General features: G+C 41.1%; 1 long non-coding RNA gene across 2 annotated transcripts; it reads left to right on the top strand.

Annotated features, from left to right (window-relative positions):
- Positions 1-338: 338 nt before the first annotated feature.
- On the top strand, positions 339-6,592 carry LOC123111274 (uncharacterized). 2 transcript variants are annotated; one of them, XR_006454347.1, is made up of 4 exons: positions 339-705; positions 850-962; positions 3,519-4,910; positions 5,747-6,592. It is a non-coding gene; the product is annotated as an uncharacterized lncRNA (long non-coding RNA). The 2 variants fall into 2 exon arrangements; XR_006454346.1 differs by having other exon boundaries at positions 3,519-6,165; positions 6,315-6,592.
- Positions 6,593-9,430: the final 2,838 nt, after the last annotated feature.

Here is a 9,430-nt window from a genome sequence, read left to right as displayed (position 1 = left end):
CTCAAAATAACTGAAGACTGATCGGGTGTGTGAAGCGACGCCTCGAAGGGTGAACAAATAAATAATCATGCCGCAGTCGGGCGTCTAAGTGACACCACATAAAGGGCTTATATTGAAAAGTATAGGACATGCATGCCACAGTCGGACGTCGGAGCGACATCACAGAAAGGGCTTATATCAAAAGTAAATCTCTACTCCCAATGGACGACTTGGTGAATAGTCTGCCCGGTTTATTTTCGCTTGTTTTTTTGTCATCCTCCCACCTCCGGTTTATTTTCGTCATCCTCCCACCTCCTTTAACTCGCAGCCCTTCTGCGAAAAAACCGGTGTCAAAAAAACCCTACGATCAATCCCTCGTGCCCACTGCAGATCATTCTCCGCCGCCAACCAGCCTCTCCAGTACGTACGAAATCCTTCGCCGCCGCCCCCATCACAGATCTCCTGCCGCCGACTCTTCGTTGCCGCCGCCCACGGACGAAGTCGTTCGTTGCCGTCGCCGCCGTCCGAGGGGAGACGCCGCCGCCGCGTCTCTAGGGCAAGGCGGTTTGAATCCCTGCCGCCGAACTCCGGGAGACGTCGTCGCCCCGTCCGACAGGAGACGCCGCGCCGCCTCCCCTCGGTGGTCGCGCTATCCCCCCTCCCCCCACTTTGTCGTGCTACCCCAGCCCACTGCAGCACCATGGTGGGATCGAGATCGGGGATGAGGTGGGAAGGGACGAGGCAGAGGCCATGAAACCATCTCCTCTCTGCCCAAGCGCCTCATTCTTTTCTGTTTGAACTAGATTTGCTTGTTCGGAATTTTGCAGGCATGTGCTGTGATTTATTGATCTGGTCTTGTTTTGTTTGCAGAGACGCCTGGTGATGTATCAAATTCTGTCATGCAAAATAAAGGAGCGCTGAGGATGATGGTTTTCATGTTGCCTTGGATCATGTTGGTTCGGTAGTGGCCTCTAATATGTCAGGTAAGATCTTGGGGTATTATATTCTCTGATTCTCCATTAGATTGTCGGCTCATTGCAGGATTTGTCTTGTTGTGTTGGGTTAGTTGTGATGCGTGTCGCCTATAGGGATACACTGTGGCCGCAGGCCATGCGTGTGCCTATGCATGCTAGGTAATATTTGTGTTCATCCATGCAAGAGGAAAGTAACTTAATAGTTGGAAATAAAAATGATTCCGAGAAGATTTGGTCATGGTGCAGTATTCTTAGGCTAACTTATTATTTCTTGTAGAAGCTAGAAAGATATGTCTAGATAATAAATGTACATAAAATTTGGTACGTATAGTTTCAATACATTTGCATTTCACTTTCAATTATATGTTGGTTTCTAGCATGCTTTTATTCGAGGTCTTTGCCAAGTGGTGTGTGGCTGAATTAGATGGCAGTTGTTCCATCGGTTGTTGCTGTTCATATAGAGTTTACCTTTGATTTCCTATATGGTGTACTTGGGTCCAGTTCTCTTCAGAAAAATTTGATGTAGTTTTCTACACTAATTAGCCTGATTGGTATTATTTGGTGACCTATGAAGTTGTATAGCTATCTTGTAGAAGGAACCGGTAATCTGCCAAAAGTAGAGCCATGACCCATGATAACTGCATTCAATGAAGACTGTATTACAAGAATTTTCAATCAATAATAAAAATATGGTTTTCGGTAGTGCTTGTACAATGAAAAGGGATAGTCCCAAGATTCAAGTTTGTTCACCAGAGTGGCTTTTTGATTAGTTTTTGCTTTTATTTCAAGTGCTAATCGAGGAACCATGGCAAGTACAAGCTTTATGCTACCATGAGGGTAAATTCTGCATCACTTATTAATCTTTGCTATACATTGAAGATGCAAAAAAAAAGAAATAGATGGTCCACAACAGAGTTGTCCAGGGACAATGAACAAAGGGTATCTCTTCATGAAATGTATGGTACTTCCATCGTGGAGGTGTTGTCTTGCCCCTGCAGACCTATCATCTTGCCTGGAGGTGCGGGCTGACAATCATGGGGAAGTAATAAGTGTAGTGGCCATCGACCGGGGGCGGGGAGAAGATGACGGGAACTTTTTGGGATGACAAAATTTGAGACAGAGGAGATGCTACTGCTCCTGATTGTTGCTGATGATGTCTACGGGAGAGAGATTGGGAACGCGATTTCTCATATGCATATCAATGTATAGCTACCGACGAACTGCTCTGAATTTCTGGTAGTTATCGAAGGATAGAGGATTATTCAGTGATTGAACCACCCAACTGTTTCTTTATATCTGACTTGCTAAGTGTTTAGGTGTTTAGGTGCACACGTCTGATATGAAACTGAAATTAAGAGCTGAAAATAATATATTTTGTGCACAATAAGAGATGCAAGTATTTGCCAATCTGAATTGATTAACTCGGTTCTCAAAAAAGAATGAATTGATTAACTCAAGAGCAACAATACCATGTCCTTATTAATAACAAATACCAAGATAAGCTGGGTACTGAAGTCATATTGAGTTACTGACACAACCCCATAATGAATGAGATGTGAACCAAGTCTTGATACGTATGACACAACTCTGTAGCAAACGTGCTACTTTGGTTTCTGAAGCTTAGTGCATACGATTTCTGGGCACTGGAGCCATACTAACACAGCCCCATAACGAGTCTTCCACCATGCACTTCATTTGAACAATATGTAGTTTATATTCGAGGGTTCATGTGCTGGAGAGATAAATCATTGCAATCTTGACTATTGTATACTGCTTTGGAACCTTGCCGAGCGCAAATATGCAAAGCCATATGTGTTATTTTCTGATCCTACAATTATTTTTTAAGACAATACATGATTGATCACGTTTAACCAGTTGGTTCATGTATGTTCATTAAAGAGCAGAGAAGATTTGTTGAGAAGAGAAACAAAACACTGTACTAGCGACAGGGTAGAGCACGACGGGTAGGAGGAGGTGAGAAACAGAGTAGAGAGTACTGCACCTACAACAGAGTACGGGAGGATTGGGAACAGGGTAGAGAACGACGGGGAGGAGGCGAGAAATAGAGTAGAGAGTACTACACCTACAATAGAGTGCAGGAGGATTGGGAGAAGGAAACGAGGAGGAAGAGGCAACGAGAAGAAGAGAGGGGGCAGGAAGAGTGGTGAGGGATCGCTAGAGTGTGACCATGGCCTCGCGCTCTTGGATTGGGAATTTCAGCCTACTTTGGCATGCTCACACCTGCGTACTGGAGCTCGCGCTGGAGTAGAAGTAAGGCCTATATTGTGGACGCGGATGGACTGCGGTGCCTCCCGCCTCAGCAGCTCTAAGGTTACACATTCTCTGCACACACCGCCTTACAGAGTGCACATATCAGTGGAGGGCCCATGCCGATCTTTTGGTCCTTGAGGTTCATCTTCACGAACTTTTTTCGAAATCCAAAATTTGGTGCTAGATCATACCACAATGCTTCATATGATGTGGTGCAAATGTTAATTGGGAAAACTCAGTCGTCTTTTATCTAATATATTTGCATATGACTGTTGCATTTCAATTCTTTTGCAGATAGTCCATGTCGTTGGACGTCGTCGGTCTGGCGGAGAGCATGTCCGCGGTCGATCTGGAGGTCGTGTTCGGCTCCATCGGCCGCGTCACCGGCTCCGAGTTCATGCGCACTAGCGGCCGCAGCTTCGTCTACATTGCCACTGCCCCTCCCACAAGGTCATGACGAAGTTGTTCTCCACCGTAATCATCAACAATCTCATTGTAACTATGTTTCTACACCTCGGCAATAATTAATAGTAGCAGATTGGGGTTTTGTTGATTTTCCACATTAGCCATGTGCATTCTGTGGTTTGAATGGAGAAGTTTGTGTTTGAGGCGAGTAGAGCTTTACCAGCTTAATAACAGAGGGTGGTGTTTGCAGTTGCTGTGGGTGCTGATTGTTCCCCAGTCTCAGTTTCTTGGAATGGCGGTTCAAGAAGGGACATCATCGTGTGGCTTGCGTGACCATAGGGCTCTTGACCAAGCCGAGAAAATTAATTTTCACAGCTCACCAGTATTGCAATTTTATGGTGCGAGTGTCTCTTGACCATAGGGCATCTGAACCATTGTGTTGATTGCCATGTTGTCAATTGTCACTTTACAGTCCTAGAAGTTTTGCTTGAAAATCTCAGAATATCAGAATTCCAGCATTTCAAAAGCTAAACAACACGATGTTCCTAAAAAGATGTTGTTTTGCTTGTAGAATATAATTAGTTTTGAATTATTTTGTAGTGAAAAGGTCTGCACACAAGGTTTGTTGTGTATTTTGTAGTTACCTCCATTGATTGTATCGTATTGAGTGCTGTATGTAGTGAGTTGGGCGTGTGTGTCCTGTGGAGGCGCTGTGCACCTTCAGGGTCAAGATGGCCATCTGCTGTCGAGCTTTGCCGCCTCACGCAGCAGGACTGACTCTGATGACCTGTTCAGAGCAGGTTCGATCCAATCTACCTTTTATTTCCATGGCCTTCCCACCTCCACCCCTATTATTGCTATTTTACTTAGTGCGTGTTTTGAGAAGATCAGGCTGCATGTTGTTCTATACTTCTTTACCTTTGAAAAGTTCTTACCTTGGTTTTTATACATAATTTAGCATGGGTAAACTAATAAAATTTAATCATGGAGAAGGACATGAGCTTGCACAGAGTTTTTAGTAGATGACGACATAAATTGTGGCATTGGTCGCAATCTAGAAGTTTTTCAGGTGAGTGACATGGTTTAATTTGGAGAAGCACGAGCTAGGATGCAGTCACATATTTTTTAATGGTTCCTGCCTATTCCTTGTGGTATTATCAGTATTTTCTAATTGAATTGAATTTCTATGTGATAACCTTCCAGATCCAAATCCTACTTCAGAAAGTGTATATGAGCAAAGGTCTGCACCTAAACGTTATCAGAAGTGAGGTCTTAGACAAGGTAATATTTTTCTATCTGATGAACTAGACAAGGTAATGTTCGAACTTGGAAGTGATCAAATCACATACTTTGGTATGAAAGAGTGTAAACTAACTATTACATGTACATCTTAGCTCTAGATTTTCAGTTTGTGCTTGTCTAATGTAGAAAATGTTGTCCACGAAACATGGCCTGAAGGTCAGAAAATATCATTCATCCTTGTGTTGCAGTAAAATATATCTCTTCATTACAAAAAAATAGTCCATTTAGATTTCGGAGCAGTATATGCCGAGTATCTATACTCACCAGAGTCGATTTTTCTTTAAGATAATTTTAAGAGGTACTGCTTAAGTTCCGCATGCAATGTGTTGTAGCATAATTTATCTTATTCTGTTAATTACAAAACTATCTCTGAATAACTTATAGATATATCAAAATCTCACAAATTCGGATAGACCATCTAGCGTACTTCTCAATTTTGGTATTGGCGGTGACATTGTTATTCGAGATTATTTTGATGTTAACTTTTTTTGCCCTTTAAATTTAAAATACTTGAAACATGATCTGGGTGCTTCTTCTTGATCTGGTCAGTGAGTGAGGAGGTAAGAAACAGGGACATAGAGGCACATTGGGCTTAGAATTTAGGGAAATAGAAACCATCTAAAGTCTCTCTACCCTAAAATAAATCTGAACCTTATAATGAAGCTTGGTTTAGTATTTTTTTTCTCTAAGAAAGATCAAGTAATCTGATATCGAGCTTGTTCTTTTAGAGTAATTGAATTTTGAGTTTCTAATGATTGTTCATGCCTAATTGGCAATATATATTGACAACAAATTATTTTTGTTGTCAGACGAAGGGCATGACCGATGGCACCAGCGGGAGGCGAGTGCCGGTGGAGATAAGTGAGAAAAGGAGTAGCGCGAGGCGGTAGACAGCCTTGAAGAGGATGAGAGGGCCTGCTACTGGGGTTTGCTCCTAGGTATTTTTGGATCAGTGCCGGCGGTCCAGGTATCTTCTTCCGTCTCTGGATCCTAAACTGTATATCTCTAATCTGCAATGACATGCAGTAGTGACGGCTACAAGTGTGTGGCTGCTCCAGTGCCGCCGCATACTCCAGTACAGCCCAAACGTGGATGCAGGTGGATGTGGGCACCATGGCCGCCACCAAGGATGTGGGGGTCGCGCCACAACCGGCGTGGACGCGGTGGGCGCGCCGAAACTGTCAAGGACACGGGAGCCACACTGCAGCCTTAGTGTTTTCCCTAATTTCTTTAGGTATGTGAGGTCGATTTAATATTCACATATATGCTGAAATTTTGACATTGATGAACCAGCAATCGAGTTATATGAAATTTCTTGCGAGAGCTATACCCTTCTTTTTAGTACTGAGAAATTCCCATGAGTACCAATGGTGAAATTTTCAGGTCTAAATACTGGATGAGATTCTCATTTCTGGCATTCTTCATGAACCTATCAAGGAGAACATTTCAATACTAATTGCTGCAAAGGTGTTCTCAACACCGGCTAGCAAGAATAGAGTATGTTTTTTTAATGCTCACTGTTGTAAGCTTGATTCACAAGGAGCTTCTCAATGTTGTACATATAGTTTGTGAGTAACAGAAATAAAACCTATTACTTCATTCTTGTCTTGTACCTCCAATTCATATCCGACTAATAAGTAGAGTTCAGTTATGTGCTTCAATATTATGAAGTCATTATCTTCTACTCCCTCCGTTCCTAAATATTTGTCTTTCTAGAGATTTCAACAAGTGACTACACACAGAGCAAAATGAGTGAATCTACACTCTAAAATATGTCTATATACATTTGTATGTGGTAGTCCATTCAAAATCTCTAAAAAGAAATATATTTAGGAACGGAGGGAGTAAAACAAATTTTGTTACCTACTCAAACATATTTTGTTCCTGTGTTTCCGATAAATTTTCTATAAAAAATGTGTACAATAGAACCTGCAGAACCTGCATTGGACCATGATCATTTGCTCTATTCCCTCCGTCTAGGTGAATAAGTCATCTTAGATTGTGCACCATGACCAAGGTGGAGAGGAAAACGAGAGAACTTAATGTTTATTTGCTAATTAATATCATTGCATGCAACAAACTGACCACTGCATGTCATGTTTGATAGTCTCAGGTCATTAAAAGCATACATGCCCCACATCTCTTATTGGTTGATTCCTTTATTTATGTCAAAAAATAAGAAACAACGTGAGAGTTAATGCACCGCGCCTATGTGTTTTGGGACTATTTGGTTTTCATAAGATGACTTACTCACCTAGACGGAGGGAGTATCTATTTCTTCTAAAGAGTCCAGATTCCTACGCATTCATAAATATGATTTAGTGTGCTATTACATTTCTTGGAATCAGATGCTATATTTTCTATGGGAATTCGTTGACACAGTTCCTTACAAAAGTTGTATCTTTGAAACGGACAAATAGCTCTATGTAATTCTATCATACATTCTGATTTTGAGGCAAGTAAACCAGTTATCTTTTTCATTCTAGCAAGGTACCATATACATGTTATGAAATTCTCCTTTGCCTTCCAGGTGAACCAAATAGGCATCTTTTTAAAAATGGAGGGAATTCGTTTGTCAATAAAAGTAAATTTGTCACAGGGGATGTTGTCTTATTTCTTCAAGTATGAGCAATGTTGTCTTATTTCTTCAATTATAAGAAAATGAACAGTGTGTTGAAGTTAACAACTTTCTATCCTTATTCCTCTTATTAATTATGTGTTATCCCGATTTATATATGTAACAATGATGAATGATGATGATGTAAGGAGAGCCATTATGTTTCTTTGAACAAAACAACTCTCTATCCTTATTTCTCCTAAAAGCTTTCAGACGATACTCACACCATATGATTCCTTGAAACATAGAAGTATTTTGCACATCTATTACAATCCAAATTTTTTTTAACTAATATTATTCTTTATATTTGTAAGTAGTATAAAGTTGCCCCAAAATTGGTAATATGATTTTGGATGATATATTATGATGCTGACAAGGAGGTTACTAGTGTTGAATAAAATAGCTGTATGAAATTTTTATTTGTACAGTATTTATTGTCTTTTGCCTCTTGTTTTGCAGGTTATCTAGAATGATGGTAGGTATTAATGAAGTAGTCCACGTTAGCTGGACTGGCTCAAATCTTAGCAATTTAGAATCTCAATATCTTGGGGCTGCCTTGCAGTATTTCAGAGAGCTGTATTATTCCCGGACATTTTATGTTGCCTCACGATGAGAGTTGAAAGTGCGCTGATGTGCTGTCAGAACCTCCCCCCCCCCTCTCTCTCCCTCTCCCTCTCTCTAATGGATAATAACCTACACATGTGAGATGATCAAATCTTAAGCATAAATAATAAATCCATTCAAGTGTTATTATCATTGTAATGAAGTGCAAAATAAAAAGTTCAATGTTTCTATTTTTTGTCAAAATATATTGCAAGTGAAGTGAAGTTTAATTATAATTTTTTGTTATTGGCTATCTTTTCAATCTATGTTAAAGTTGACATACAATAGTACAAATTTTACAAAGCCCGTGGCAACGCACGGGCAATCTACTAGTAACAATTATGCCACAGTCGGACGTCTGAGCGGCATCGCAGAAAGGGCTTATATCAAAAGTAAATAACAAATATGCCACAGTCGGACGTCTGAGCGACATCGCAGAAAGGGCTTATATCAAAAGTAAATAACAAATATGCCACAGTCGGACGTCTGAGCGACATCGCAGAAAGGGCTCATATCAAAAGTAAATAACAAATATGCCACAGTCGGACGTTTGAGCGACATCACAGAAAGGGTTTATATCAAAAGTAAATAACAAATATGCCATAGTCGGACGTCTGAGCGACATCGCAAAAAGGGCTTAAATTCATTATTAAACTCACAAAATATAATACTCGTGAGAAATATTCAACACATAGTAATAAACGGGTTAGTCCATCCACAGGAATAAACATTTAACCGGACTTAACACTCATGTAGTTCTCCGGAGTTTTTGTCACCGAGACTGACACTTGACAAGATAAGTTGAACACAATACTCGGATATGGATAAGATGATTCAAGGATTTTTGACTCTGCAGAGTTTGTACTAAATTGCCCACAGCCAACGGATTTCCGTAGTCACGAAGGACTAGTTCCGTTTATGGTATTTCGGAAGAAACACATCTAACCAGTACACACCCATCCCATCTCACGATGCCAGGAATCACCCTAGACAGCGTTCAAGAAAAACTTTGAGACGGGGAGATCACAATCTCGAATAGCATGGGATCAAATTTATATACGTGTGCTCTAAGGGGTGCCCCCCTCTCGGTCCCAACCGGAAACACCCATGCCCCCTGACCGGATGACTGGCTTTAATCCAGGGCCATGGAACCATCATCACGGCCTCTCGATTTGGTGTGTACCAGGAAAGCGGTTTGCAACTTACTAAGCCATATCCCTTGCGGAAAACATGTGGTAGTACAGGAAGGGAAAACGGATGGAAACTGGACTGAATCATG

Source organism: Triticum aestivum, chromosome 5B, assembly GCF_018294505.1.
Source record: "Triticum aestivum cultivar Chinese Spring chromosome 5B, IWGSC CS RefSeq v2.1, whole genome shotgun sequence".
In the NCBI taxonomy this organism is placed as follows: domain Eukaryota; kingdom Viridiplantae; phylum Streptophyta; class Magnoliopsida; order Poales; family Poaceae; genus Triticum; species Triticum aestivum.
This window is presented reverse-complemented; position numbering and strand designations above follow the sequence as displayed.